The sequence below is a fragment of the Pseudophryne corroboree genome, unplaced genomic scaffold (assembly GCF_028390025.1).
Source record: "Pseudophryne corroboree isolate aPseCor3 unplaced genomic scaffold, aPseCor3.hap2 scaffold_519, whole genome shotgun sequence".
NCBI lineage: Eukaryota > Metazoa > Chordata > Amphibia > Anura > Myobatrachidae > Pseudophryne > Pseudophryne corroboree.
The window spans coordinates 63,779-90,913 of NW_026970122.1; the positions used below are offsets into that span (position 1 = coordinate 63,779).

Here is a 27,135-nt window from a genome sequence, read left to right on the forward strand (position 1 = left end):
TGGAAATGTGATTTTAATATATCACTTGTACATTTTGTATTGCTCTTCTGGTGACAATGTAGTTTGTTTTTGTCAATTACCATTTTAATAATAGGGTAAAGAAAATGAAGTGGATTTTTGAAAGAAAACAATACTGTCAATATACTATTAAAACAAATTAAAATGGTAAAAGTTATTGTACTTTAAGTAAAAATAAAAGAGACAAAATATCAATCCCAGTTTTGGATTACTTTAATTAACAAAAAAAAAATGCATATAGCAGAGGATAGTTTCAATCTGCCTACCTCTGGGTTATGGGCCCAGCATGCTTCCATTGCAGTACTCTGCTGCACATGTAAGTTCAAGAGATCCTGAAGCACTCACTCATCATGGGAAAGTACCAATGTGTTTCTTCGTTGGTTGATGGAAGAAACATCTTACAAAAACTCTCCAGATTATTGACTTTTGAAAGTTTTTCTAGGAAACGTTTTAGATGAATGCTTATTAGCCTTTGTCAGTATGGACTTTTGCAAAGTGTCTCTGTGGCGCAATCAGTTAGTATGTACGGCTATTAACCAAAAGGTTGGTGGTTCAATCCCACCCAGGGACCTAATTGACCTTGTTATCAGATTTTGGTGATCTTTAAGTAGACAAGTCAAAATTTCAAACCCCCTGTTATGGTGTAGGGTACCTGGCCTTCTCTGATGTAATCAGAGTTAGATTTGATTCAGTGATTTTATAAAAACAGCTAGGAAGCACAATTTAGCAGTGGGTTGCAGAGAAAAAAAATATGCTGGCAGAAAAATCCAATTGAGTGATTAAACAGCTCTTTATTTTCTGGCTTTATTTTTATGCTAACAAATTTGTTCTCTGAAAAGTGTCCACAAAGCCAAGTCTCTGATTAACACCTTTGTAAGGATGGTTTTTCACCTATTACTAAATTAAACTTGCTTCATTGGAAAGGCAGCAAGATGCATCCTCATTTCAATGTCTACTGAAATAATACAGGTTGACACCAGGAAACATTAACGCCACTGCATCCTTGCTGCTTTCTCATGTGGAAGTCTGTTTAATGTGAAAACAAGGTGATATCTAATTAGCACACAGGTAAGGAATTAAGAAAATCTTTATTTAAGGGTGAAGATGTTTCTCACAAAATCGTTGCCCCCATGCATCATTGAAATTCAAGCTGGAAAGATGATTTTAATATATCACTTGTACATTTTGTATTGCTCTTCTGGTGACAATGTAGTTTGTTTTTGTCAATTACCATTTTATTATAGGGTAAAGAAAATTAAGTGGATTTTTGAAAGAAAACAATACTGTCAATATACTATTAAAACAAATTAAAATGGTAAAAGTTATTGTACTTTAAGTAAAAATAAAAGAGCCAAAATATCAATCCCAGTTTTGGATTACTTTAATTAACAAACAAAAAAATGCATATAGCAGAGGATAGTTTCAATCTGCCTACCTCTGGGTTATGGGCCCAGCATGCTTCCATTGCTGTACTCTGCTGCACATGTAAGTGCAAGAGATCCTGAAGCACTCACTCATCATGGAAAAGTACCAATGTGTTTCTTCGTTGGTTGATAGAAGAAACATCTTACAAAAACTCTCCAGATTATTGACTTTTTTAAGTTTTTCTAGGAAACGTTTTAGATGAATGCTTATTAGCATTTGTCAGTATGTACTTTTGCAAAGTGTCTCTGTGGCGCAATCAGTTAGTGTGTACGGCAATTAACCAAAAGGTTAGTGGTTCAATCCCACCCAGGGACGTAATTGACCTTGTTATCAGATTTTGGTGATCTTTAAGTAGACAAGTCAAATTTCATACCCCCTGTTATGGTGTAGGGTACCTGGCCTTCTCTGATGTAATCAGAGTTAGATTTGATTCAGTGATTTTATAAAAACAGCTAGGAAGCACAATTTAGCAGTGGGTTGCAGAGAAAAAAAATATGCTGGCAGAAAAATCCAATTGAGTGATTAAACAGCTCTTTATTTTCTGGCTTTATTTTTATGCTAACAAATTTGTTCTCTGAAAAGTGTCCACAAAGCCAAGTCTCTGATTAACACCTTTGTAAGGATGGTTTTTCACCTATTACTAAATTAAACTTGCTTCATTGGAAAGGCAGCAAGATGCATCCTCATTTCAATGTCTACTGAAATAATACAGGTTGACACCAGGAAACATTAACGCCACTGCATCCTTGCTGCTTTCTCATGTGGAAGTCTGTTTAATGTGAAAACAAGGTGATATCTAATTAGCACACAGGTAAGGAATTAAGAAAATCTTTATTTAAGGGTGAAGATGTTTCTCACAAAATCGTTGCCCCAATGCATCATTGAAATTCAAGCTGGAAAGATGATTTTAATATATCACTTGTACATTTTGTATTGCTCTTCTGGTGACAATGTAGTTTGTTTTTGTCAATTACCATTTTAATAATAGGGTAAAGAAAATGAAGTGGATTTTTGAAAGAAAACAATACTGTCAATATACTATTAAAACAAATTAAAATGGTAAAAGTTATTGTACTTTAAGTAAAAATAAAAGAGACAAAATATCAATCCCAGTTTTGGATTACTTTAATTAACACAAAAAAAATGCATATAGCAGAGGATAGTTTCAATCTGCCTACCTCTGGGTTATGGGCCCAGCATCACTGTATGCAAATCCGTCTTCTGCAGACCTTCCCCCAGGAATGCTTGTACTAGTTGTTGCATTTGGTTTGTTGTTTGGGGGTGCTTCAGTATTAGGCAGCCTTCTGCCCTCCCATGTTCATTTGAAAATATGTGTTCTCCCTGCAGTTGTTGTCCCCAGATGAGAGTTCCCTTGTGCTGCCTCAGTTGAATCGCCTTTACTTGACAGAGATGTGCCTGAGCAGCGGCCCTCCCCAGCCCTATCCCAAATCATACTTATTTTGCATAGGAGATATCATGGTCATGAAGATTGTTCTCCCAGCGTGAGGTTCATTCATTGCATTCTGGGTATGATGACCCCTGTGATTTCCCCAAATATGGGAAACTCGACTGCATTATTTGTGGTAGTGGGGGACTGTGTTTGTGCTTTCCTCTGGTCAGCTCTGGTAAAAGTCAGATTTCTTTGTCTCAGATCTTCCTCTAGCCTTGTTCTTCTTTCGAGAGTTCCCTTGTGCTGCCTCAGTTGGATCTCCTTCACTTGACAGGGGGGTGCCCGAGCAGCGACCCTCCCCAGCTCTAGCCCAACTCCTACTTACCTGCCAGGTGAGATACTATGATCAGGAAGGTGCTTCTCCCAGGGCAAGGCTCACCCATTGCACTCTGGGTGTGCTGCCCCTTTGATTTCCCCAAATGTGGTACACTTGACTGCATAATTTGTGTTTCCCCTGGTCGGCTCTCATATAATTCAGATCTCTTTGTCTCAGGTCTCTCTTCAGCCTAGTTTGCTGTCTGTTTCCACTTCTCTTTTCTTGAGCCGCTCCCTTCTATGCCCTTGCACACTAGCCTGACTTCTCCCATCTGCTTACTTTGTGCCTTCCAACGCACAATGCGAACTACAGGTAGTGCTGCAGGGCCCACACCCTTTTACTTGCCTTACAGAGCAGCTCTGGAGCTGTTACAGTGCCCAGCTGCTGCAAGAAATCAGCTTGAATGCTTCAGGGGCTGGGGCATAGCCAACATGAGCCCCACACCGAAGGAGGGTGGAGGTGTTTAATGCGAACTAGGGGTCATCCAAGCGCCGCAAAAGGCCGCCATGCCCTGCATGCCCCTTTTCTCTTTTCATATGCAGACGAGGGTTGAAGCCAACTTTGACCCACTGCTTGGATGACATCACCATATGCAAATCCATCTGCTGCAGGCCTTCCCCCAGGAATGCTTGCACTAGTTGTTGCATTTGGTTTGTTGTTTGGGGGTGCTTCAGTATTAGGCAGCCTTCTGCCCTCCCATGTTCATCTGAAAATATGTGTTCTCCCTGCAGTTGTTGTCCCCAGATGAGAGTTCCCTTGTGCTGCCTCAGTTGAATCTCCTTTACTTGACAGAGATGTGCCTGAGCAGCGGCCCTCCCCAGCCCTATCCCAAATCATACTTATTTTGCATAGGAGATACCATGGTCATGAAGATTGTTCTCCCAGGGTGAGGTTCATTCATTGCATTCTGGGTATGCTGACCCCTGTGATTTCCCCAAATGTGGGAAACTCGACTGCATTATTTGTGGTAGTGGGGGACTGTGTTTGTGCTTTCCTCTGGTCAGCTCTGGTAAAAGTCAGATTTCTTTGTCTCAGATCTTCCTCTAGCCTTGTTCTTCTTTCGAGAGTTCCCTTGTGCTGCCTCAGTTGGATCTCCTTCACTTGACAGGGGGGTGCCCGAGCAGCGACCCTCCCCAGCTCTAGCCCAACTCCTACTTACCTGCCAGGTGAGATACTATGATCATGAAGGTGCTTCTCCCAGGGCAAGGCTCATCCATTGCACTCTGGGTGTGCTGCTCCTGTGATTTCCCCAAATGTGGGAAACTTGACTGCATAATTTGTGTTTCCACTGGTCGGCTTTCATATAATTCAGATCTCTTTGTCTCAGGTCTCTCTCCAGCCTAGTTTGCTGTCTGTTTCCACTTCTTTTTTTTTGAGCCCCTCCCTTCTATACCCTTGTGCACTATCCTGACTTCTACTCCTGTCTGCTTACTTTGTGCCTTCCAATGCACAATGCAAACTACAGGTAGTGCTGCACGGCCCACAACCTTTTACTTGCCTTACAGAGCAGCTCTGGAGCTGTTACAGTGCCAAGCTGCTGCAAGAAATCAGCTTGAATGCTGGGGCATTGCCAATATGAGCCCCACACCGAAGGAGGGTGGGGGTGTTTAATGCGAACTAAGGGTCATCCAAGCGCCGCAAAAGGCCGCCATGCCCTGCATACCCCTTTTCTCTTTTCATATGCAGATGAGGGTTCCAGCCAACTTTGGCCCACTGCTTGGATGACATCACTGTATGCAAATCCGTCTTCTGCAGACCTTCCCCCAGGAATGCTTGTACTAGTTGTTGCATTTGGTTTGTTGTTTGGGGGTGCTTCAGTATTAGGCAGCCTTCTGCCCTCCCATGTTCATTTGAAAATATGTGTTCTCCCTGCAGTTGTTGTCCCCAGATGAGAGTTCCCTTGTGCTGCCTCAGTTGAATCTCCTTTACTTGACAGAGATATGCCTGAGCAGCGGCCCTCCCCAGCCCTATCCCAAATCATACTTATTTTGCATAAGAGATACCATGGTCATGAAGATTGTTCTCCCAGGGTGAGGTTCATTCATTGCATTCTGGGTATGCTGACCCCTGTGATTTCCCCAAATGTGGGAAACTCGACTGCATTATTTGTGGTAGTGGGGGACTGTGTTTGTGCTTTCCTCTGGTCAGCTCTGGTAAAAGTCAGATTTCTTTGTCTCAGATCTTCCTCTAGCCTTGTTCTTCTTTCGAGAGTTCCCTTGTGCTGCCTCAGTTGGATCTCCTTCACTTGACAGGGGGGTGCCCGAGCAGCGACCCTCCCCAGCTCTAGCCCAACTCCTACTTACCTGCCAGGTGAGATACTATGATCAGGAAGGTGCTTCTCCCAGGGCAAGGCTCACCCATTGCACTCTGGGTGTGCTGCTCCTGCGATTTCCCCAAATGTGGGACACTTGACTGCATAATTTGTGTTTCCTCTGGTCGGCTCTCGTATAATTCAGATCTCTTTGTCTCAGGTCTCTCTCCAGCCTAGTTTGCTGTCTGTTTCCACTTCTCTTTTCTTGAGCCGCTCCCTTCTATGCCCTTGCGCACTATCCTGACTTCTCCCGTCTGCTTACTTTGTGCCTTCCAACGCACAATGCGAACTACAGGTAGTGCTGCAGGGCCCACACCCTTTTAGTTGCCTTACAGAGCAGCTCTGGAGCTGTTACAGTGCCCAGCTGCTGCAAGAAATCAGCTGGAATGCTTCAGGGGCTGGGGCATTGCCAACATGAGCCCCACACCGAAGGAGGGTGGGGGTGTTTAATGCGAACTAAGGGTCATCCAAGCGCCGCAAAAGGCCGCCATGCCCTGCATACCCCTTTTCTCTTTTCATATGCAGATGAGGGTTCCAGCCAACTTTGGCCCACTGCTTGGATGACATCACTGTATGCAAATCCGTCTTCTGCAGACCTTCCCCCAGGAATGCTTGTACTAGTTGTTGCATTTGGTTTGTTGTTTGGGGGTGCTTCAGTATTAGGCAGCCTTCTGCCCTCCCATGTTCATTTGAAAATATGTGTTCTCCCTGCAGTTGTTGTCCCCAGATGAGAGTTCCCTTGTGCTGCCTCAGATGAATCTCCTTTACTTGACAGATATATGCCTGAGCAGCGGCCCTCCCCAGCCCTATCCCAAATCATACTTATTTTGCATAGGAGATACCATGGTCATGAAGATTGTTCTCCCAGGGTGAGGTTCATTCATTGCATTCTGGGTATGCTGACCCCTGTGATTTCCCCAAATGTGGGAAACTCGACTGCATTATTTGTGGTAGTGGGGGACTGTGTTTGTGCTTTCCTCTGCTCAGCTCTGGTAAAAGTCAGATTTCTTTGTCTCAGATCTTCCTCTAGCCTTGTTCTTCTTTCGAGAGTTCCCTTGTGCTGCCTCAGTTGGATCTCCTTCACTTGACAGGGGGGTGCCCTAGCAGCGACCCTCCCCAGCTCTAGCCCAACTCCTACTTACCTGCCTGGTGAGATATTATGATCAGGAAGGTGCTTCTCCCAGGGCAAGGCTCACCCATTGCACTCTGGGTGTGCTGCTCCTGCGATTTCCCCAAATGTGGGGCACTTGACTGCATAATTTGTGTTTCCTCTGGTCGGCTCTCGTATAATTCAGATCTCTTTGTCTCAGGTCTCTCTCCAGCCTAGTTTGCTGTCTGTTTCCACTTCTCTTTTCTTGAGCCGCTCCCTTCTATGCCCTTGCGCACTATCCTGACTTCTCCCGTCTGCTTACTTTGTGCCTTCCAACGCACAATGCGAACTACAGGTAGTGCTGCAGGGCCCACACCCTTTTACTTGCCTTACAGAGCAGCTCTGGAGCTGTTACAGTGCCCAGCTGCTGCAAGAAATCAGCTTGAATGCTTCAGGTGCTGGGGCATAGCCAACATGAGCCCCACACCGAAGGAGGGTGGAGGTGTTTAATGCGAATTAGGGGTCATGCAAGCGCCGCAAAAGGCCGCCATGCCCTGCACATCCCTTTTTTCTTTTCATATGCAGACGAGGGTTGAAGCCAACTTTGACCCACTGCTTGGATGACATCACCATATGCAAATCCATCTGCTGCAGGCCTTCCCCCAGGAATGCTTGCACTAGTTGTTGCATTTGGTTTGTTGTTTTTTGGGTGCTTCAGTATTAGGCAGCCTTCTGCCCTCCCATGTTCATCTGAAAATATGTGTTCTCCCTGCAGTTGTTGTCCCCAGATGAGAGTTCCCTTGTGCTGCCTCAGTTGAATCGCCTTTACTTGACAGAGATGTGCCTGAGCAGCGGCCCTCCCCAGCCCTATACCAAATCATACTTATTTTGCATAGGAGATATCATGGTCATGAAGATTGTTCTCCCAGGGTGAGGTTCATTCATTGCATTCTGGGTATGATGACCCCTGTGATTTCCCCAAATGTGGGAAACTCGACTGCATTATTTGTGGTAGTGGGGGACTGTGTTTGTGCTTTCCTCTGGTCAGCTCTGGTAAAAGTCAGATTTCTTTGTCTCAGATCTTCCTCTAGCCTTGTTCTTCTTTCGAGAGTTCCCTTGTGCTGCCTCAGTTGGATCTCCTTCACTTGACAGGGGGGTGCCCGAGCAGCGACCCTCCCCAGCTCTAGCCCAACTCCTACTTACCTGCCAGGTGAGATACTATGATCATGTAGGTGCTTCTCCCAGGGCAAGGCTCACCCATTGCACTCTGGGTGTGCTGCCCCTTTGATTTCCCCAAATGTGGGAAACTTGACTGCATAATTTGTGTTTCCCCTGGTCGGCTCTCATATAATTCAGATCTCTTTGTCTCAGGTCTCTCTTCAGCCTAGTTTGCTGTCTGTTTCCACTTCTCTTTTCTTGAGCCGCTCCCTTCTATGCCCTTGCGCACTATCCTGACTTCTCCCATCTGCTTACTTTGTGCCTTCCAACGCACAATGCGAACTACAGGTAGTGCTGCAGGGCCCACACCCTTTTACTTGCCTTACAGAGCAGCTCTGGAGCTGTTACAGTGCCCAGCTGCTGCAAGAAATCAGCTTGAATGCTTCAGGGGCTGGGGCATAGCCAACATGAGCCCCACACCGAAGGAGGGTGGAGGTGTTTAATGCGAACTAGGGGTCATCCAAGCGCCGCAAAAGGCCGCCATGCCCTGCACGCCCCTTTTCTCTTTTCATATGCAGATGAGGGTTGAAGCCAACTTTGACCCACTGCTTGGATGACATCACCATATGCAAATCCATCTGCTGCAGGCCTTCCCCCAGGAATGCTTGTACTAGTTGTTGCATTTGGTTTGTTGTTTGGGGGTGCTTCAGTATTAGGCAGCCTTCTGCCCTCCCATGTTCATCTGAAAATATGTGTTCTCCCTGCAGTTGTTGTCCCCAGATGAGAGTTCCCTTGTGCTGCCTCAGTTGAATCTCCTTTACTTGACAGAGATGTGCCTGAGCAGCGGCCCTCCCCAGCCCTATCCCAAATCATACTTATTTTGCATAGGAGATACCATGGTCATGAAGATTGTTCTCCCAGGGTGAGGTTCATTCATTGCATTCTGAGTATGCTGACCCCTGTGATTTCCCCAAATGTGGGAAACTCGACTGCATTATTTGTGGTAGAGGGGGACTATGTTTGTGCTTTCCTCTGGTCAGCTCTGGTAAAAGTCAGATTTCTTTGTCTCAGATCTTCCTCTAGCCTTGTTCCTCTTTCGAGAGTTCCCTTGTGCTGCCTCAGTTGGATCTCCTTCACTTGACAGGGGGGTTCCCGAGCAGCGACCCTCCCCAGCTCTAGCCCAACTCCTACTTACCTGCCAGGTGAGATACTATGATCATGAAGGTGCTTCTCCCAGGGCAAGGCTCACCCATTGCACTCTGGGTGTGCTGCTCCTGCAATTTCCCCAAATGTGGGACACTTGACTGCATAATTTGTGTTTCCCCTTGTCGGCTCTCGTATAATTCAGATCTCTTTGTCTCAGGTCTCTCTCCAGCCTAGTTTGCTGTCTGTTTCCACTTCTCTTTTCTTGAGCCGCTCCCTTCTATGCCCTTGCGCACTATCCTGACTTCTCCCGTCTGCTTACTTTGTGCCTTACAATGCACAATGCAAACTACAGGTAGTGCTGCAGGGCCCACACCCTTTTACTTGCCTTACAGAGCAGCTCTGGAGCTGTTACAGTGCCCAGCTGCTGCAAGAAATCAGCTTGAATGCTTCAGGGGCTGAGGCATAGCCAACATGAGCCCCACACCGAAGGAGGGTGGAGGTGTTTAATGCGAACTAAGGGTCATCCAAGTGCCGCAAAAGGCCGCCATACCCTGCACGCCCCTTTTCTCTTTTCATATGCAGACGAGGGTTGAAGCCAACTTTGACCCACTGCTTGGATGGCATTACCATATGCAAATCAATCTGCTGCAGGCCTTCCCCCAGGAATGCTTGCACTAGTTGTTGCATTTGGTTTGTTGTTTGGGGGTGCTTCAGTATTAGGCAGCCTTCTGCCCTCCCATGTTCATCTGAAAATATGTGTTCTCCCTGCAGTTGTTGTCCCCAGATGAGAGTTCCCTTGTGCTGCCTCAGTTGAATCTCCTTTACTTGACAGAGATGTGCCTGAGCAGCGGCCCTCCCCAGCCCTATCCCAAATCATACTTATTTTGCATAGGAGATACCATGGTCATGAAGATTGTTCTCCCAGGGTGAGGTTCATTCATTGCATTCTGGGTATGCTGACCCCTGTGATTTCCCCAAATGTGGGAAACTCGACTGCATTATTTGTGGTAGTGGGGGACTGTGTTTGTGCTTTCCTCTGGTCAGCTCTGGTAAAAGTCAGATTTCTTTGTCTCAGATCTTCCTCTAGCCTTGTTCTTCTTTCGAGAGTTCCCTTGTGCTGCCTCAGTTGGATCTCCTTCACTTGACAGGGGGGTGCACGAGCAGCGACCCTCCCCAGCACTAGCCCAACTCCTATTTACCTGCCAGGTGAGATACCATGATCAGGAAGGTGCTTCTCCCAGGGCAAGGCTCACCCATTGCACTCTGGGTGTGCTGCTCCTGCGATTTCCCCAAATGTGGGACACTTGACTGCATAATTTGTGTTTCCTCTGGTCGGCTCTCATATAATTCAGATCTCTTTGTCTAAGGTATTTCTCCAGCCTAGTTTGCTGTCTGTTTCCACTTCTCTTTTCTTGAGCCGCTCCCTTCTATGCAGTTGCGCACTATCCTGACCTCTCCCGTCTGCTTACTTTGTGCCTTCCAACGCACAATGCATACTACAGGTAGTGCTGCAGGGCCCACACCCTTTTACATGCTTTACAGAGCAACTCTGGAGCTGTTACAGTGCCCAGCTGCTGCAAGAAATCATCTTGAATGCTTCAGGGGCTGGGGCATAGCCAACATGAGCCCCACACCGAAGGAGGGGTCATCCAAGCGCCACAAAAGGACACCATGCCCTGCACATCCCTTTTTTCTTTTCATATGCAGACGAGGGTTGAAGCCAACTTTGACCCACTGCTTGGATGACATCACCATATGCAAATCCATCTGCTGCAGGCCTTCCCCCAGGAATGCTTGCACTAGTTGTTGCATTTGGTTTGTTGTTTGGGGGTGCTTCAGTATTAGGCAGCCTTCTGCCCTCCCATGTTCATCTGAAAATATGTGTTCTCCCTGCAGTTGTTGTCCCCAGATGAGAGTTCCCTTGTGCTGCCTCAGTTGAATCTCCTTTACTTGACAGAGATGTGCCTGAGCAGCGGCCCTCCCCAGCCCTATCCCAAATCATACTTATTTTGCATAGGAGATACCATGGTCATGAAGATTGATCTCCCAGGGTGAGGTTCATTCATTGCATTCTGGGTATGCTGACCCCTGTGATTTCCCCAAATGTGGGAAACTCGACTGCATTATTTGTGGTAGTGGGGGACTGTGTTTGTGCTTTCTTCTGGTCAACTCTGGTAAAAATCAGATTTCTTTGTCTCAGATCTTCCTCTAGCCTTGTTCCTCTTTCGAGATTTCCCTTGTGCTGCCTCAGTTGGATCTCCTTCACTTGACAGGGGGGTACCCGAGCAGCGACCCTCCCCAGCTCTAGCCCAACTCCTACTTACCTGCCAGGTGAGATACTATGATCATGTAGGTGCTTCTCCCAGGGCAAGGCTCACCCATTGCACTCTGGGTGTGCTGCCCCTGTGATTTCCCCAAATGTGGGAAACTTGACTGCATAATTTGTGTTTCCCCTGGTCGTCTCTCGTATAATTCAGATCTCTTTGTCTCAGGTCTCTCTCCAGCCTAGTTTGCTGTCTGTTTCCACTTCTCTTTTCTTGAGCCGCTCCCTTCTATGCCCTTGCGCACTATCCTGACTTCTCCCGTCTGCTTACTTTGTGCCTTCCAACACACAATGCAAACTACAGGTAGTGCTGCAGGGCCCACACCCTTTTACTTGCCTCACAGAGCAGCTCTGGAGCTGTTACAGTACCCAGCTGCTGCAAGAAATCAGCTTGAATGCTTCAGGGGCTGGGGCATTGCCAACATGAGCCCCACACCGAAGGAGGGTGGAGGTGTTTAATGCGAACTAAGGGTCACCCAAGCGCCGCAAAAGGCCGCCATGCCCTGCACGCCCCTTTTCTCTTTTCATATGCAGACGAGGGTTGAAGCCAACTTTGACCCACTGATTGGATGGCATTACCATATGCAAATCAATCTGCTGCAGGCCTTCCCCCAGGAATGCTTGCACTAGTTGTTGCATTTGGTTTGTTGTTTGGGGGTGCTTCGGTATTAGGCAGCCTTCTGCCCTCCCATGTTCATCTGAAAATATGTGTTCTCCCTGCAGTTGTTGTCCCCAGATGAGAGTTCCCTTGTGCTGCCTCAGTTGAATCTCCTTTACTTGACAGAGATGTGCCTGAGCAGCGGCCCTCCCCAGCCCTATCCCAAATCATACTTATTTTGCATAGGAGATACCATGGTCATGAAGATTGTTCTCTCAGGGTGAGGTTCATTCATTGCATTCTGGGTATGCTGACCCCTGTGGTTTCCCCAAATGTGGGAAACTCGACTGCATTATTTGTGGTAGTGGGGGACTGTGTTTGTGCTTTCCTCTGCTCAGCTCTGGTAAAAGTCAGATTTCTTTGTCTCAGATCTTCCTCTAGCCTTGTTCTTCTTTCGAGAGTTCCCTTGTGCTGCCTCAGTTGGATCTCCTTCACTTGACAGGGGGGTGCCCGAGCAGCGACCCTCCCCAGCTCTAGCCCAACTCCTACTTACCTGCCAGGTGAGATACTATGATCAGGAAGGTGCTTCTCCCAGGGCAAGGCTCACCCATTGCACTCTGGGTGTGCTGCTCCTGCGATTTCCCCAAATGTGGGAAACTTGACTGCATAATTTGTGTTTCCTCTGGTCGGCTCTCGTATAATTCAGATCTCTTTGTCTCAGGTCTTTCTCCAGCCTAGTTTGCTGTCTGTTTCCACTTCTCTTTTCTTGAGCCGCTCCCTTCTATGCCCTTGCGCACTATCCTGACCTCTCCCGTCTGCTTACTTTGTGCCTTCCAACGCACAATGCATACTACAGGTAGTGCTGCAGGGCCCACACCCTTTTACATGCTTTACAGAACAGCTCTGGAGCTGTTACAGTGCCCAGCTGCTGCAAGAAATCATCTTGAATGCTTCAGGGGCTGGGGCATAGCCAACATGAGCCCCACACCGAAGGAGGGTGGAGATGTTTAATGCGAATTAAGAGTCATCCAAGCGCCACAAAAGGACGCCATGCCCTGCACATCCCTTTTTTCTTTTCATATGCAGACGAGGGTTGAAGCCAACTTTGACCCACTGCTTGGATGACATCACCATATGCAAATCCATCTGCTGCAGGCCTTCCCCCAGGAATGCTTACACTAGTTGTTGCATTTGGTTTGTTGTTTGGGGGTGCTTCAGTATTAGGCAGCCTTCTGCCCTCCCATGTTCATCTGAAAATATGTGTTCTCCCTGCAGTTGTTGTCCCCAGATGAGAGTTCCCTTGTGCTGCCTCAGTTGAATCTCCTTTACTTGACAGAGATGTGCCTGAGCAGCGGCCCTCCCCAGCCCTATCCCAAATCATACTTATTTTGCATAGGAGATACCATGGTCATGAAGATTGTTCTCCCAGGGTGAGGTTCATTCATTGCATTCTGGGTATGCTGACCCCTGTGATTTCCCCAAATGTGGGAAACTCGACTGCATTATTTGTGGTAGTGGGGGACTGTGTTTGTGCTTTCCTCTGCTCAGCTCTGGTAAAAGTCAGATTTCTTTGTCTCAGATCTTCCTCTAGCCTTGTTCTTCTTTCGAGAGTTCCCTTGTGCTGCCTCAGTTGGATCTCCTTCACTTGACAGGGGGGTGCCCGAGCAGCGACCCACCCCAGCTCTAGCCCAACTCCTACTTACCTGCCAGGTGAGATACTATGATCAGGAAGGTGCTTCTCCCAGGGCAAGGTTCACCCATTGCACTCTGGGTGTGCTGCTCCTGTGATTTCCCCAAATGTGGGAAACTTGACTGCATAATTTGTGTTTCCTCTGGTCGGCTCTCGTATAATTCAGATCTCTTTGTCTCAGGTCTTTCTCCAGCCTAGTTTGCTGTCTGTTTCCACTTCTCTTTTCTTGAGCCGCTCCCTTCTATGCCCTTGCGCACTATCCTGACCTCTCCCGTCTGCTTACTTTGTGCCTTCCAACGCACAATGCATACTACAGGTAGTGCTGCAGGGCCCACACCCTTTTACATGCTTTACAGAACAGCTCTGGAGCTGTTACAGTGCCCAGCTGCTGCAAGAAATCATCTTGAATGCTTCAGGGGCTGGGGCATAGCCAACATGAGCCCCACACCGAAGGAGGGTGGAGATGTTTAATGCGAATTAAGGGTCATCCAAGCGCCACAAAAGGACGCCATGCCCTGCACATCCCTTTTTTGTTTTCATATGCAGACGAGGGTTGAAGCCAACTTTGACCCACTGCTTGGATGACATCACCATATGCAAATCCATCTGCTGCAGGCCTTCCCCCAGGAATGCTTACACTAGTTGTTGCATTTGGTTTGTTGTTTGGGGGTGCTTCAGTATTAGGCAGCCTTCTGCCCTCCCATGTTCATCTGAAAATATGTGTTCTCCCTGCAGTTGTTGTCCCCAGATGAGAGTTCCCTTGTGCTTCCTCAGTTGAATCTCCTTTACTTGACAGAGCTGTGCCTGAGCAGCGGCCCTCCCCAGCCCTATCCCAAATCATACTTATTTTGCATAGGAGATACCATGGTCATGAAGATTGTTCTCCCAGGGTGAGGTTCATTCATTGCATTCTGGGTATGCTGACCCCTGTGATTTCCCCAAATGTGGGAAACTCGACTGCATTATTTGTGGTAGTGGGGGACTGTGTTTGTGCTTTCTTCTGGTCAACTCTGGTAAAAGTCAGATTTCTTTGTCTCAGATCTTCCTCTAGCCTTGTTCTTCTTTCGAGAGTTCCCTTGTGCTGCCTCAGTTGGATCTCCTTCACTTGACAGGGGGGTGCCCGAGCAGCGACCCTCCCCAGCTCTAGCCCAACTCCTACTTACCTGCCAGGTGAGATACTATGATCAGGAAGTTGCTTCTCCCAGGGCAAGGCTCACCCATTGCACTCTGGGTGTGCTGCTCCTGCGATTTCCCCAAATGTGGGACACTTGACTGCATAATTTGTGTTTCCTCTGGTCGGCTCTCGTATAATTCAGATCTCTTTGTCTCAGGTCTCTCTCCAGCCTAGTTTGCTGTCTGTTTCCACTTCTCTTTTCTTGAGCCGCTCCCTTCTATGCCCTTGCGCACTATCCTGACTTCTCCCGTCTGCTTACTTTGTGCCTTCCAACGCACAATGCGAACTACAGGTAGTGCTGCAGGGCCCACACCCTTTTAGTTGCCTTACAGAGCAGCTCTGGAGCTGTTACAGTGCCCAGCTGCTGCAAGAAATCAGCTTGAATGCTTCAGGTGCTGGGGCATAGCCAACATGAGCCCCACACCTAAGGAGGGTGGAGGTGTTTAATGCGAATTAGGGGTCATGCAAGCGCCGAAAAAGGCCGCCATGCCCTGCACATCCCTTTTTTCTTTTCATATGCAGACGAGGGTTGAAGCCAACTTTGACCCACTGCTTGGATGACATCACCATATGCAAATCCATCTGCTGCAGGCCTTCCCCCAGGAATGCTTGCACTAGTTGTTGCATTTGGTTTGTTGTTTGGGGGTGCTTCAGTATTAGGCAGCCTTCTGCCCTCCCATGTTCATCTGAAAATATGTGTTCTCCCTGCAGTTGTTGTCCCCAGATGAGAGTTCCCTTGTGCTGCCTCAGTTGAATCTCCTTTACTTGACAGAGATGTGCCTGAGCAGCGGCCCTCCCCAGCCCTATCCCAAATCATACTTATTTTGCATAGGAGATACCATGGTCATGAAGATTGTTCTCCCAGGGTGAGGTTCATTCATTGCATTCTGGGTATGATGACCCCTGTGATTTCCCCAAATGTGGGAAACTCGACTGCATTATTTGTGGTAGTGGGGGACTGTGTTTGTGCTTTCTTCTGGTCAACTCTGGTAAAAATCAGATTTCTTTGTCTCAGATCTTCCTCTAGCCTTGTTCCTCTTTCGAGAGTTCCCTTGTGCTGCCTCAGTTGGATCTCCTTCACTTGACAGGGGGGTACCCGAGCAGCGACCCTCCCCAGCTCTAGCCCAACTCCTACTTACCTGCCAGGTGAGATACTATGATCATGTAGGTGCTTCTCCCAGGGCAAGGCTCACCCATTGCACTCTGGGTGTGCTGCCCCTGTGATTTCCCCAAATGTGGGAAACTTGACTGCATAATTTGTGTTTCCCCTGGTCGTCTCTCGTATAATTCAGATCTCTTTGTCTCAGGTCTCTCTCCAGCCTAGTTTGCTGTCTGTTTCCACTTCTCTTTTCTTGAGCCGCTCCCTTCTATGCCCTTGCGCACTATCCTGACTTCTCCCGTCTGCTTACTTTGTGCCTTCCAACACACAATGCAAACTACAGGTAGTGCTGCAGGGCCCACACCCTTTTACTTGCCTCACAGAGCAGCTCTGGAGCTGTTACAGTACCCAGCTGCTGCAAGAAATCAGCTTGAATGCTTCAGGGGCTGGGGCATTGCCAACATGAGCCCCACACCGAAGGAGGGTGGAGGTGTTTAATGCGAACTAAGGGTCACCCAAGCGCCGCAAAAGGCCGCCATGCCCTGCACGCCCCTTTTCTCTTTTCATATGCAGACGAGGGTTGAAGCCAACTTTGACCCACTGCTTGGATGGCATTACCATATGCAAATCAATCTGCTGCAGGCCTTCCCCCAGGAATGCTTGCACTAGTTGTTGCATTTGGTTTGTTGTTTGGGGGTGCTTCGGTATTAGGCAGCCTTCTGCCCTCCCATGTTCATCTGAAAATATGTGTTCTCCCTGCAGTTGTTGTCCCCAGATGAGAGTTCCCTTGTGCTGCCTCAGTTGAATCTCCTTTACTTGACAGAGATGTGCCTGAGCAGCGGCCCTCCCCAGCCCTATCCCAAATCATACTTATTTTGCATAGGAGATACCATGGTCATGAAGATTGTTCTCCCAGGGTGAGGTTCATTCATTGCATTCTGGGTATGCTGACCCCTGTGATTTCCCCAAATGTGGGAAACTCGACTGCATTATTTGTGGTAGTGGGGGACTGTGTTTGTGCTTTCCTCTGCTCAGCTCTGGTAAAAGTCAGATTTCTTTGTCTCAGATCTTCCTCTAGCCTTGTTCTTCTTTCGAGAGTTCCCTTGTGCTGCCTCAGTTGGATCTCCTTCACTTGACAGGGGGGTGCCCGAGCAGCGACCCTCCCCAGCTCTAGCCCAACTCCTACTTACCTGCCAGGTGAGATACTATGATCAGGAAGGTGCTTCTCCCAGGGCAAGGCTCACCCATTGCACTCTGGGTGTGCTGCTACTGCGATTTCCCCAAATGTGGGAAACTTGACTGCATAATTTGTGTTTCCTCTGGTCGGCTCTCGTATAATTCAGATCTCTTTGTCTCAGGTCTTTCTCCAGCCTAGTTTGCTGTCTGTTTCCACTTCTCTTTTCTTGAGCCGCTCCCTTCTATGCCCTTGCGCACTATCCTGACCTCTCCCGTCTGCTTACTTTGTGCCTTCCAACGCACAATGCATACTACAGGTAGTGCTGCAGGGCCCACACCCTTTTACATGCTTTAAAGAACAGCTCTGGAGCTGTTACAGTGCCCAGCTGCTGCAAGAAATCATCTTGAATGCTTCAGGGGCTGGGGCATAGCCAACATGAGCCCCACACCGAAGGAGGGTGGAGATGTTTAATGCGAATTAAGGGTCATCCAAGCGCCACAAAAGGACGCCATGCCCTGCACATCCCTTTTTTCTTTTCATATGCAGACGAGGGTTGAAGCCAACTTTGACCCATTGCTTGGATGACATCACCATATGCAAATCCATCTGCTGCAGGCCTTCCCCCAGGAATGCTTACACTAGTTGTTGCATTTGGTTTGTTGTTTGGGGGTGCTTCAGTATTAGGCAGCCTTCTGCCCTCCCATGTTCATCTGAAAATATGTGTTCTCCCTGCAGTTGTTGTCCCCAGATGAGAGTTCCCTTGTGCTGCCTCAGTTGAATCTCCTTTACTTGACAGAGATGTGCCTGAGCAGCGGCCCTCCCCAGCCCTATCCCAAATCATACTTATTTTGCATAGGAGATACCATGGTCATGAAGATTGTTCTCCCAGGGTGAGGTTCATTCATTGCATTCTGGGTATGCTGACCCCTGTGATTTCCCCAAATGTGGGAAACTCGACTGCATTATTTGTGGTAGTGGGGGACTGTGTTTGTGCTTTCTTCTGGTCAACTCTGGTAAAAGTCAGATTTCTTTGTCTCAGATCTTCCGCTAGCCTTGTTCTTCTTTCGAGAGTTCCCTTGTGCTGCCTCAGTTGGATCTCCTTCACTTGACAGGGGGGTGCCCGAGCAGCGACCCTCCCCAGCTCTAGCCCAACTCCTACTTATCTGCCAGGTGAGATACTATGATCAGGAAGGTGCTTCTCCCAGGGCAAGGCTCACCCATTGCACTCTGGGTGTGCTGCTCCTGCGATTTCCCCAAATGTGGGACACTTGACTGCATAATTTGTGTTTCCTCTGGTCGGCTCTCGTATAATTCAGATCTCTTTGTCTCAGGTCTCTCTCCAGCCTAGTTTGCTGTCTGTTTCCACTTCTCTTTTCTTGAGCCGCTCCCTTCTATGCCCTTGCGCACTATCCTGACTTCTCCTGTCTGCTTACTTTGTGCCTTCCAACGCACAATGCGAACTACAGGTAGTGCTGCAGGGCCCACACCCTTTTAGTTGCCTTACAGAGCAGCTCTGGAGCTGTTACAGTGCCCAGCTGCTGCAAGAAATCAGCTTGAATGCTTCAGGTGCTGGGGCATAGCCAACATGAGCCCCACACCTAAGGAGGGTGGAGGTGTTTAATGCGAATTAGGGGTCATGCAAGCGCCGCAAAAGGCCGCCATGCCCTGCACATCCCTTTTTTCTTTTCATATGCAGACGAGGGTTGAAGCCAACTTTGACCCACTGCTTGGATGACATCACCATATGCAAATCCATCTGCTGCAGGCCTTCCCCCAGGAATGCTTGCACTAGTTGTTGCATTTGGTTTGTTGTTTGGGGGTGCTTCAGTATTAGGCAGCCTTCTGCCCTCCCATGTTCATCTGAAAATATGTGTTCTCCCTGCAGTTGTTGTCCCCAGATGAGAGTTCCCTTGTGCTGCCTCAGTTGAATCGCCTTTACTTGACAGAGATGTGCCTGAGCAGCGGCCCTCCCCAGCCCTATCCCAAATCATACTTATTTTGCATAGGAGATATCATGGTCATGAAGATTGTTCTCCCAGGGTGAGGTTCATTCATTGCATTCTGGGTATGATGACCCCTGTGATTTCCCCAAATGTGGGAAACTCGACTGCATTATTTGTGGTAGAGGGGGACTGTGTTTGTGCTTTCCTCTGGTCAGCTCTGGTAAAAGTCAGATTTCTTTGTCTCAGATCTTCCTCTAGCCTTGTTCTTCTTTCGAGAGTTCCCTTGTGCTGCCTCAGTTGGATCTCCTTCACTTGACAGGGGGGTGCCCGAGCAGCGACCCTCCCCAGCTCTAGCCCAACTCCTACTTACCTGCCAGGTGAGATACTATGATCAGGAAGGTGCTTCTCCCAGGGCAAGGCTCACCCATTGCACTCTGGGTGTGCTGCTCCTGCGATTTCCCCAAATGTGGGAAACTTGACTGCATAATTTGTGTTTCCTCTGGTCGGCTCTCGTATAATTCAGATCTCTTTGTCTCAGGTCTTTCTCCAGCCTAGTTTGCTGTCTGTTTCCACTTCTCTTTTCTTGAGCCGCTCCCTTCTATGCCCTTGCGCACTATCCTGACCTCTCCCGTCTGCTTACTTTGTGCCTTCCAACGCACAATGCAAACTACAGGTAGTGCTGCAGGGCCCACACCCTTTTACATGCTTTAAAGAACAGCTCTGGAGCTGTTACAGTGCCCAGCTGCTGCAAGAAATCATCTTGAATGCTTCAGGGGCTGGGGCATAGCCTACATGAGCCCCACACCGAAGGAGGGTGGAGATGTTTAATGCGAATTAAGGGTCATCCAAGCGCCACAAAAGGACGCCATGCCCTGCACATCCCTTTTTTCTTTTCATATGCAGACGAGGGTTGAAGCCAACTTTGACCCATTGCTTGGATGACATCACCATATGCAAATCCATCTGCTGCAGGCCTTCCCCCAGGAATGCTTACACTAGTTGTTGCATTTGGTTTGTTGTTTGGGGGTGCTTCAGTATTAGGCAGCCTTCTGCCCTCCCATGTTCATCTGAAAATATGTGTTCTCCCTGCAGTTGTTGTCCCCAGATGAGAGTTCCCTTGTGCTGCCTCAGTTGAATCTCCTTTACTTGACAGAGATGTGCCTGAGCAGCGGCCCTCCCCAGCCCTATCCCAAATCATACTTATTTTGCATAGGAGATACCATGGTCATGAAGATTGTTCTCCCAGGGTGAGGTTCATTCATTGCATTCTGGGTATGCTGACCCCTGTGATTTCCCCAAATGTGGGAAACTCGACTGCATTATTTGTGGTAGTGGGGGACTGTGTTTGTGCTTTCTTCTGGTCAACTCTGGTAAAAGTCAGATTTCTTTGTCTCAGATCTTCCTCTAGCCTTGTTCTTCTTTCGAGAGTTCCCTTGTGCTGCCTCAGTTGGATCTCCTTCACTTGACAGGGGGGTGCCCGAGCAGCGACCCTCCCCAGCTCTAGCCCAACTCCTACTTACCTGCCAGGTGAGATACTATGATCAGGAAGGTGCTTCTCCCAGGGCAAGGCTCACCCATTGCACTCTGGGTGTGCTGCTCCTGCGATTTCCCCAAATGTGGGACACTTGACTGCATAATTTGTGTTTCCTCTGGTCGGCTCTCGTATAATTCAGATCTCTTTGTCTCAGGTCTCTCTCCAGCCTAGTTTGCTGTCTGTTTCCACTTCTCTTTTCTTGAGCCGCTCCCTTCTGTGCCCTTGCGCACTATCCTGACTTCTCCTGTCTGCTTACTTTGTGCCTTCCAACGCACAATGCGAACTACAGGTAGTGCTGCAGGGCCCACACCCTTTTACTTGCCTTACAGAGCAGCTCTGGAGCTGTTACAGTGCCCAGCTGCTGCAAGAAATCAGCTTGAATGCTTCAGGTGCTGGGGCATAGCCAACATGAGCCCCACACCTAAGGAGGGTGGAGGTGTTTAATGCGAATTAGGGGTCATGCAAGCGCCGCAAAAGGCCGCCATGCCCTGCACATCCCTTTTTTCTTTTCATATGCAGACGAGGGTTGAAGCCAACTTTGACCCACTGCTTGGATGACATCACCATATGCAAATCCATCTGCTGCAGGCCTTCCCCCAGGAATGCTTGCACTAGTTGTTGCATTTGGTTTGTTGTTTGGGGGTGCTTCAGTATTAGGCAGCCTTCTGCCCTCCCATGTTCATCTGAAAATATGTGTTCTCCCTGCAGTTGTTGTCCCCAGATGAGAGTTCCCTTGTGCTGCCTCAGTTGAATCGCCTTTACTTGACAGAGATGTGCCTGAGCAGCGGCCCTCCCCAGCCCTATCCCAAATCATACTTATTTTGCATAGGAGATATCATGGTCATGAAGATTGTTCTCCCAGGGTGAGGTTCATTCATTGCATTCTGGGTATGATGACCCCTGTGATTTCCCCAACTGTGGGAAACTCGACTGCATTATTATTGGTAGAGGGGGACTGTGTTTGTGCTTTCCTCTGGTCAGCTCTGGTAAAAGTCAGATTTCTTTGTCTCAGATCTTCCTCTAGCCTTGTTCTTCTTTCGAGAGTTCCCTTGTGCTGCCTCAGTTGGATCTCCTTCACTTGACAGGGGGGTGCCCGAGCAGCGACCCTCCCCAGCTCTAGCCCAACTCTTACTTACCTGCCAGGTGAGATACTATGATCAGGAAGGTGCTTCTCCCAGGGCAAGGCTCACCCATTGCACTCTGGGTGTGCTGCTCCTGCGATTTCCCCAAATGTGGGACACTTGACTGCATAATTTGTGTTTCCTCTGGTCGGCTCTCGTATAATTCAGATCTCTTTGTCTCAGGTCTCTCTCCAGCCTAGTTTGCTGTCTGTTTCCACTTCTCTTTTCTTGAGCCGCTCCCTTCTATGCCCTTGCGCACTATCCTGACTTCTCCCGTCTGCTTACTTTGTGCCTTCCAACGCACAATGCGAACTACAGGTAGTGCTGCAGGGCCCACACCCTTTTACTTGCCTTACAGAGCAGCTCTGGAGCTGTTACAGTGCCCAGCTGCTGCAAGAAATCAGCTTGAATGCTTCAGGTGCTGGGGCATAGCCAACATGAGCCCCACACCTAAGGAGGGTGGAGGTGTTTAATGCGAATTAGGGGTCATGCAAGCGCCGCAAAAGGCCGCCATGCCCTGCACATCCCTTATTTCTTTTCATATGCAGACGAGGGTTGAAGCCAACTTTGACCCACTGCTTGGATGACATCACCATATGCAAATCCATCTGCTGCAGGCCTTCCCCCAGGAATGCTTGCACTAGTTGTTGCATTTGGTTTGTTGTTTGGGGGTGCTTCAGTATTAGGCAGCCTTCTGCCCTCCCATGTTCATCTGAAAATATGTGTTCTCCCTGCAGTTGTTGTCCCCAGATGAGAGTTCCCTTGTGCTGCCTCAGTTGAATCTCCTTTACTTGACAGAGATGTGCCTGAGCAGCGGCCCTCCCCAGCCCTATCCCAAATCATACTTATTTTGCATAGGAGATACCATGGTCATGAAGATTGTTCTCCCAGGGTGAGGTTCATTCATTGCATTCTGGGTATGCTGACCCCTGTGATTTCCCCAAATGTGGGAAACTCGACTGCATTATTTGTGGTAGTGGGGGACTGTGTTTGTGCTTTCCTCTGGTCAGCTCTGGTAAAAGCCAGATTTCTGTGTCTCAGATCTTCCTCTAGCCTTGTTCTTCTTTCGAGAGTTCTCTTGTGCTGCCTCAGTTGGATCTCCTTCACTTGACAGGGGGGTGCCCGAGCAGCGACCCTCCTCAGCTCTTGCCCAACTCCTACTTACCTGCCAGGTGAGATACTATGATCATGAAGGTGCTTCTCCCAGGGCAAGGCTCACCCATTGCACTCTGTGTGTGCTGCTCCAGCTATTTCCCCAAATGTGGGAAACTCGACTGCATAATTTGTGTTTCCCCTGGTCGGCTCTCGTATAATTCAGATCTCTTTGTCTCAGGTCTCTCTCCAGCCTAGTTTGCTGTCTGTTTCCACTTCTCTTTTCTTGAGCCGCTCCCTTCTATGCCCTTGCGCACTATCCTGACTTCTCCCGTCTGCTTACTTTGTGCCTTCCAACGCACAATGCGAACTACAGGTAGTGCTGCAGGGCCCACACCCTTTTAGTTGCCTTACAGAGCAGCTCTGGAGCTGTTACAGTGCCCAGCTGCTGCAAGAAATCAGCATGAATGTTCTTCGTTGATTGATGGAAGAAACATCTTACAAAAACTCTCCAGATTATTGACTTTTTAAAGTTTTTCTAGGAAACGTTCTAGATGAATGCTTATTAGCGTTTGTCAGAATGTAAGTTTGCAAAGTGTCTCTGTGGCGCAATCAGTTAGCGTGTTCGGTTATTATCTAAAAGGTTGGTGGTTCAATCCCACCCAGGGACGTAATTTACCTTGTGATCAGATTTTGGTGATCTTAAAGTAGACAAGTCAAAATTTCAAACCCCCTGTTATGGTGTGGGTACCTGGCCTTCCCTGATGTAATCAGAGTTAGATTTGATTCAGTGATTTTATAAAAACAGCTAGGAAGCACAATTTAGCAGTAGGTTGCAGAGAAAAAAAAATATGCTGGCAGAAAAATCCAATTGAGTGAATAAACAGCTCTTCATTTTCTGGCTTTATTTTTATGCTAACAAATTTGTTCTCTGAAAAGTGTCCACAAAGCCAAGTCTCTGATTAACACCTTTGTAAGGATGGTTTTTCACCTATTACTAAATTAAACTTGCTTCATTGGAAAGGCAGCAAGATGCATCCTCATTTCAATGTCTACTGAAATAATACAGGTTGACACCAGGAAACATTAACGGCACTGCATCCTTGCTGCTTTCTCATGTGGAAGTCTGTTTAATGTGAAAACAAGGTGATATCTAATTAGCACACAGGTAAGCAATTAAGAAAATCTTTATTTAAGGGTGAAGATGTTTCTCACAAAATCGTTGCCCCAATGCATCATTGAAATTCAACCTGGAAAGATGATTTTAATATATCACTTGTACATTTTGTATTGCTCTTCTGGTGACAATGTAGTTTGTTTTTGTCAATTACCATTTTAATAATAGGGTAAAGAAAATTAAGTGGATTTTTGAAAGAAAACAATACTGTCAATATACTATTAAAACAAATTAAAATGGTAAAAGTTATTGTACTTTAAGTAAAAATAAAAGAGCAAAAATATCCATCCCAGTTTTGGATTACTTTAATTAACAAAAAAAATGCATATAGCAAAGGATAGTTTCAATCTGCCTACCTCTGGGTTATGGGCCCAGCATGCTTCCATTGCAGTACTCTGCTGCACATGTAAGTGCAAGAGATCCTGAAGCACTCACTCATCATGGGAAAGTACCAATGTGTTTCTTTGTTGGTTGATGGAAGAAACATCTTACAAAAACTCTCCAGATTATTGACTTTTTAAAGTTTTTCTAGGAAACGTTCTAGATGAATGCTTATTAGCCTTTGTCAGTATGTACTTTTTGCAAAGTGTCTCTGTGGCGCAATTGGTTAGTGTGTACGGCTATTAACCAAAAGGTTGGTGGTTAAATCCTACCCAGGGACGTAATTGACCTTGTGATCAGATTTTGGTAATATTTAAGTAGACAAGTCAAAATTTCAAACCCCCTCTTATTGTGTAGGGTACCTAGCCTTCTCTGATGTAATCAGAGTTAGATTTGATTCAGTGATTTTATAAAAACAGCTAGGAAGCACAATTTAGCAGTGGGTTGCAGAGAAAAAGAAATATGCTGGCAAAAAAATCCAATTGAGTGATTAAACAGCTCTTCATTTCTGGCTTTATTTTTATGCTAACAAATTTGTTCTCTGAAAAGTGTCCACAAAGCCAAGTCTCTGATTAACACCTTTGTAGGGATGGTTTTTCACGTATTACTAAATTAAACTTGCTTCATTGGAAAGGAAGCAAGATGCATCCTCATTTCAATGTCTACTGAAATAATACAAGTTGACACCAGGAAACATTAACGCCACTGCATCCTTGCTGCTTTCTCATGTGGAAGTCTGTTTAATGTGAAAACAAGGTGATATCTAATTAGCACACAGGTAAGGAATTAAGAAAATCTTTATTTAAGGGTGAAGATGTTTCTCACAAAATCGTTGCCCCAATGCATCATTGAAATTCAAGCTGGAAAGATGATTTTAATATATCACTTGTACATTTTGTATTGCTCTTCTGGTGACAATGTAGTTTGTTTTTGTCAATTACCATTTTAATAATAGGGTAAAGAAAATTAAGTGGATTTTTGAAAGAAAACAATACTGTCAATATACTATTAAAACAAATTAAAATGGTAAAAGTTATTGTACTTTAAGTAAAAATAAAAGAGCAAAAATATCAATCCCAGTTTTGGATTACTTTAATTAACAAAAAAAAATGCATATAGCAAAGGATAGTTTCAATCTGCCTACCTCTGGGTTATGGGCCCAGCATGCTTCCATTGCAGTACTCTGCTGCACATGTAAGTGCAAGAGATCCTGAAGCACTCACTCATCATGGGAAAGTACCAATGTGTTTCTTCGTTGGTTGATGGAAGAAACATCTTACAAAAACTCTCCAGATTATTGACTTTTTAAAGTTTTTCTAGGAAACGTTCTAGATGAATGCTTATTAGCCTTTGTCAGTATGTACTTTTGCAAAGTGTCTCTGTGGCGCAATTAGTTAGTGTGTAAGGCTATTAATCAAAAGGTTGGTGGTTCAATCTCACCCAGGAATGTAATTGACCTTGTGATCAGATTTTGGTGATATTTAAGTAGACAAGTCAAAATTTCAAACCCCCTCTTATTGTGTAGGGTACCTGGCCTTCTCTGATGTAATCAGAGTTAGATTTGATTCAGTGATTTTATAAAAAACAGCTAGGAAGCACAATTTAGCAGTGGGTTGCAGATAAAAAAAATATGCTGGCAGAAAAATCCAATTGAGTGATTAAACAGCTCTTCATTTTCTGGCTTTATTTTTATGCTAACAAATTTGTTCTCTGAAAAGTGTCCACAAAGCCATGTCTCTGATTAACACCTTTGTAGGGATGGTTTTTCACCTATTACTAAATTAAACTTGCTTCATTGGAAAGGCAGCAAGATGCATCCTCATTTCAATGTCTACTGAAATAATACAGGTTGACACCAGGAAACATTAACGCCACTGCATCCTTGCTGCTTTCTCATGTGGAAGTCTGTTTAATGTGAAAACAATGTGATATCTAATTAGCACACAGGTAAGGAATTAAGAAAATCTTTATTTAAGGGTGAAGATGTTTCTCACAAAATCGTTGCCCCAATGCATCATTGAAATTCAAGCTGGAAAGATGATTTTAATATATCACTTGTACATTTTGTATTGCTCTTCTGGTGACAATGTAGTTTGTTTTTGTCAATTACCATTTTAATAATAGGGTAAAGAAAATTAAGTGGATTTTTGAAAGAAAACAATACTGTCAATATACTATTAAAACAAATTAAAATGGTAAAAGTTATTGTACTTTAAGTAAAAATAAAAGAGCAAAAATATCAATCCCAGTTTTGGATTACTTTAATTAACAAAAAAAAATGCATATAGCAAAGGATAGTTTCAATCTGCCTACCTCTGGGTTATGGGCCCAGCATGCTTCCATTGCAGTACTCTGCTGCACATGTAAGTGCAAGAGATCCTGAAGCACTCACTCATCATGGGAAAGTACCAATGTGTTTCTTCATTGGTTGATGGAAGAAACATCTTACAAAAACTCTCCAGATTATTGACTTTTTAAAGTTTTTCTAGGAAACGTTCTAGATGAATGCTTATTAGCCTTTGTCAGTATGGACTTTTGCAAAGTGTCTCTGTGGCGCAATTGGTTAGTGTGTAAGGCTATTAACCAAAAGGTTGGTGGTTCAATCCCACCCAGGGACGTAATTGACCTTGTGATCAGATTTTGGTGATATTTAAGTAGACAAGTCAAAATTTCAAACCCCATCTTATTGTGTAGGGTACCTGGCCTTCTCTGATGTTATCAGAGTTAGATTTGATTCAGTGGTTTTATAAAAAACAGCTAGGAAGCACAATTTAGCAGTGGGTTGCAGAGAAAAAAAATATGCTGGCAAAAAAATCCAATTGAGTGATTAAACAGCTCTTCATTTTCTGGTTTATTTTTATGCTAACAAATTTGTTCTCTGAAAAGTGTCCACAAAGCCAAGTCTCTGATTA

The 27,135-nt window shown here is 46.4% G+C and overlaps 33 non-coding genes and 3 pseudogenes across 33 annotated transcripts; all 36 read left to right on the plus strand.

Moving 5' to 3' along the window:
* Window positions 1-2,894: 2,894 nt before the first annotated feature.
* Window positions 2,895-3,058, plus strand: LOC135031641 (U1 spliceosomal RNA). Its single transcript, XR_010227309.1, has one exon. It is a non-coding gene; the product is annotated as a U1 spliceosomal RNA (small nuclear RNA).
* Window positions 3,059-3,210: 152 nt separating this feature from the next.
* On the plus strand, window positions 3,211-3,352 carry LOC135031610 (U1 spliceosomal RNA; annotated as a pseudogene).
* A 692-nt stretch (window positions 3,353-4,044) lies between these two features.
* On the plus strand, window positions 4,045-4,208 carry LOC135031653 (U1 spliceosomal RNA). Its single transcript, XR_010227321.1, has one exon. It is a non-coding gene; the product is annotated as a U1 spliceosomal RNA (small nuclear RNA).
* Window positions 4,209-4,360: 152 nt separating this feature from the next.
* LOC135031597 (U1 spliceosomal RNA) lies at window positions 4,361-4,523 on the plus strand. The gene has a single exon (XR_010227269.1). It is a non-coding gene; the product is annotated as a U1 spliceosomal RNA (small nuclear RNA).
* Window positions 4,524-5,188: 665 nt separating this feature from the next.
* On the plus strand, window positions 5,189-5,352 carry LOC135031629 (U1 spliceosomal RNA). The gene has a single exon (XR_010227298.1). It is a non-coding gene; the product is annotated as a U1 spliceosomal RNA (small nuclear RNA).
* A 152-nt stretch (window positions 5,353-5,504) lies between these two features.
* On the plus strand, window positions 5,505-5,667 carry LOC135031645 (U1 spliceosomal RNA). The gene has a single exon (XR_010227313.1). It is a non-coding gene; the product is annotated as a U1 spliceosomal RNA (small nuclear RNA).
* A 671-nt stretch (window positions 5,668-6,338) lies between these two features.
* Window positions 6,339-6,502, plus strand: LOC135031601 (U1 spliceosomal RNA). Its single transcript, XR_010227273.1, has one exon. It is a non-coding gene; the product is annotated as a U1 spliceosomal RNA (small nuclear RNA).
* Window positions 6,503-6,654: 152 nt separating this feature from the next.
* LOC135031599 (U1 spliceosomal RNA) lies at window positions 6,655-6,817 on the plus strand. Its single transcript, XR_010227271.1, has one exon. It is a non-coding gene; the product is annotated as a U1 spliceosomal RNA (small nuclear RNA).
* A 672-nt stretch (window positions 6,818-7,489) lies between these two features.
* On the plus strand, window positions 7,490-7,653 carry LOC135031633 (U1 spliceosomal RNA). The gene has a single exon (XR_010227302.1). It is a non-coding gene; the product is annotated as a U1 spliceosomal RNA (small nuclear RNA).
* A 152-nt stretch (window positions 7,654-7,805) lies between these two features.
* Window positions 7,806-7,947, plus strand: LOC135031608 (U1 spliceosomal RNA; annotated as a pseudogene).
* Window positions 7,948-8,639: 692 nt separating this feature from the next.
* On the plus strand, window positions 8,640-8,803 carry LOC135031626 (U1 spliceosomal RNA). The gene has a single exon (XR_010227294.1). It is a non-coding gene; the product is annotated as a U1 spliceosomal RNA (small nuclear RNA).
* Window positions 8,804-8,955: 152 nt separating this feature from the next.
* On the plus strand, window positions 8,956-9,091 carry LOC135031656 (U1 spliceosomal RNA; annotated as a pseudogene).
* A 698-nt stretch (window positions 9,092-9,789) lies between these two features.
* Window positions 9,790-9,953, plus strand: LOC135031612 (U1 spliceosomal RNA). Its single transcript, XR_010227281.1, has one exon. It is a non-coding gene; the product is annotated as a U1 spliceosomal RNA (small nuclear RNA).
* Window positions 9,954-10,105: 152 nt separating this feature from the next.
* LOC135031651 (U1 spliceosomal RNA) lies at window positions 10,106-10,268 on the plus strand. Its single transcript, XR_010227319.1, has one exon. It is a non-coding gene; the product is annotated as a U1 spliceosomal RNA (small nuclear RNA).
* Window positions 10,269-10,914: 646 nt separating this feature from the next.
* On the plus strand, window positions 10,915-11,078 carry LOC135031631 (U1 spliceosomal RNA). The gene has a single exon (XR_010227300.1). It is a non-coding gene; the product is annotated as a U1 spliceosomal RNA (small nuclear RNA).
* A 152-nt stretch (window positions 11,079-11,230) lies between these two features.
* LOC135031603 (U1 spliceosomal RNA) lies at window positions 11,231-11,393 on the plus strand. The gene has a single exon (XR_010227274.1). It is a non-coding gene; the product is annotated as a U1 spliceosomal RNA (small nuclear RNA).
* Window positions 11,394-12,064: 671 nt separating this feature from the next.
* LOC135031628 (U1 spliceosomal RNA) lies at window positions 12,065-12,228 on the plus strand. Its single transcript, XR_010227297.1, has one exon. It is a non-coding gene; the product is annotated as a U1 spliceosomal RNA (small nuclear RNA).
* Window positions 12,229-12,380: 152 nt separating this feature from the next.
* LOC135031642 (U1 spliceosomal RNA) lies at window positions 12,381-12,543 on the plus strand. The gene has a single exon (XR_010227310.1). It is a non-coding gene; the product is annotated as a U1 spliceosomal RNA (small nuclear RNA).
* Window positions 12,544-13,214: 671 nt separating this feature from the next.
* LOC135031613 (U1 spliceosomal RNA) lies at window positions 13,215-13,378 on the plus strand. Its single transcript, XR_010227282.1, has one exon. It is a non-coding gene; the product is annotated as a U1 spliceosomal RNA (small nuclear RNA).
* A 152-nt stretch (window positions 13,379-13,530) lies between these two features.
* LOC135031650 (U1 spliceosomal RNA) lies at window positions 13,531-13,693 on the plus strand. The gene has a single exon (XR_010227318.1). It is a non-coding gene; the product is annotated as a U1 spliceosomal RNA (small nuclear RNA).
* Window positions 13,694-14,364: 671 nt separating this feature from the next.
* LOC135031622 (U1 spliceosomal RNA) lies at window positions 14,365-14,528 on the plus strand. Its single transcript, XR_010227290.1, has one exon. It is a non-coding gene; the product is annotated as a U1 spliceosomal RNA (small nuclear RNA).
* A 152-nt stretch (window positions 14,529-14,680) lies between these two features.
* On the plus strand, window positions 14,681-14,843 carry LOC135031596 (U1 spliceosomal RNA). Its single transcript, XR_010227268.1, has one exon. It is a non-coding gene; the product is annotated as a U1 spliceosomal RNA (small nuclear RNA).
* Window positions 14,844-15,514: 671 nt separating this feature from the next.
* On the plus strand, window positions 15,515-15,678 carry LOC135031637 (U1 spliceosomal RNA). The gene has a single exon (XR_010227305.1). It is a non-coding gene; the product is annotated as a U1 spliceosomal RNA (small nuclear RNA).
* A 152-nt stretch (window positions 15,679-15,830) lies between these two features.
* On the plus strand, window positions 15,831-15,993 carry LOC135031604 (U1 spliceosomal RNA). Its single transcript, XR_010227275.1, has one exon. It is a non-coding gene; the product is annotated as a U1 spliceosomal RNA (small nuclear RNA).
* Window positions 15,994-16,664: 671 nt separating this feature from the next.
* On the plus strand, window positions 16,665-16,828 carry LOC135031614 (U1 spliceosomal RNA). Its single transcript, XR_010227283.1, has one exon. It is a non-coding gene; the product is annotated as a U1 spliceosomal RNA (small nuclear RNA).
* A 152-nt stretch (window positions 16,829-16,980) lies between these two features.
* Window positions 16,981-17,143, plus strand: LOC135031654 (U1 spliceosomal RNA). Its single transcript, XR_010227322.1, has one exon. It is a non-coding gene; the product is annotated as a U1 spliceosomal RNA (small nuclear RNA).
* Window positions 17,144-17,814: 671 nt separating this feature from the next.
* Window positions 17,815-17,978, plus strand: LOC135031623 (U1 spliceosomal RNA). Its single transcript, XR_010227291.1, has one exon. It is a non-coding gene; the product is annotated as a U1 spliceosomal RNA (small nuclear RNA).
* A 152-nt stretch (window positions 17,979-18,130) lies between these two features.
* LOC135031658 (U1 spliceosomal RNA) lies at window positions 18,131-18,293 on the plus strand. Its single transcript, XR_010227324.1, has one exon. It is a non-coding gene; the product is annotated as a U1 spliceosomal RNA (small nuclear RNA).
* A 671-nt stretch (window positions 18,294-18,964) lies between these two features.
* On the plus strand, window positions 18,965-19,128 carry LOC135031636 (U1 spliceosomal RNA). Its single transcript, XR_010227304.1, has one exon. It is a non-coding gene; the product is annotated as a U1 spliceosomal RNA (small nuclear RNA).
* Window positions 19,129-19,280: 152 nt separating this feature from the next.
* LOC135031643 (U1 spliceosomal RNA) lies at window positions 19,281-19,443 on the plus strand. Its single transcript, XR_010227311.1, has one exon. It is a non-coding gene; the product is annotated as a U1 spliceosomal RNA (small nuclear RNA).
* Window positions 19,444-20,114: 671 nt separating this feature from the next.
* Window positions 20,115-20,278, plus strand: LOC135031624 (U1 spliceosomal RNA). The gene has a single exon (XR_010227292.1). It is a non-coding gene; the product is annotated as a U1 spliceosomal RNA (small nuclear RNA).
* A 152-nt stretch (window positions 20,279-20,430) lies between these two features.
* Window positions 20,431-20,593, plus strand: LOC135031646 (U1 spliceosomal RNA). The gene has a single exon (XR_010227314.1). It is a non-coding gene; the product is annotated as a U1 spliceosomal RNA (small nuclear RNA).
* A 671-nt stretch (window positions 20,594-21,264) lies between these two features.
* On the plus strand, window positions 21,265-21,428 carry LOC135031640 (U1 spliceosomal RNA). Its single transcript, XR_010227308.1, has one exon. It is a non-coding gene; the product is annotated as a U1 spliceosomal RNA (small nuclear RNA).
* A 152-nt stretch (window positions 21,429-21,580) lies between these two features.
* Window positions 21,581-21,743, plus strand: LOC135031644 (U1 spliceosomal RNA). Its single transcript, XR_010227312.1, has one exon. It is a non-coding gene; the product is annotated as a U1 spliceosomal RNA (small nuclear RNA).
* Window positions 21,744-22,414: 671 nt separating this feature from the next.
* On the plus strand, window positions 22,415-22,578 carry LOC135031615 (U1 spliceosomal RNA). Its single transcript, XR_010227284.1, has one exon. It is a non-coding gene; the product is annotated as a U1 spliceosomal RNA (small nuclear RNA).
* A 152-nt stretch (window positions 22,579-22,730) lies between these two features.
* On the plus strand, window positions 22,731-22,893 carry LOC135031611 (U1 spliceosomal RNA). Its single transcript, XR_010227279.1, has one exon. It is a non-coding gene; the product is annotated as a U1 spliceosomal RNA (small nuclear RNA).
* The last annotated feature ends 4,242 nt before the right edge of the window (window positions 22,894-27,135 follow it).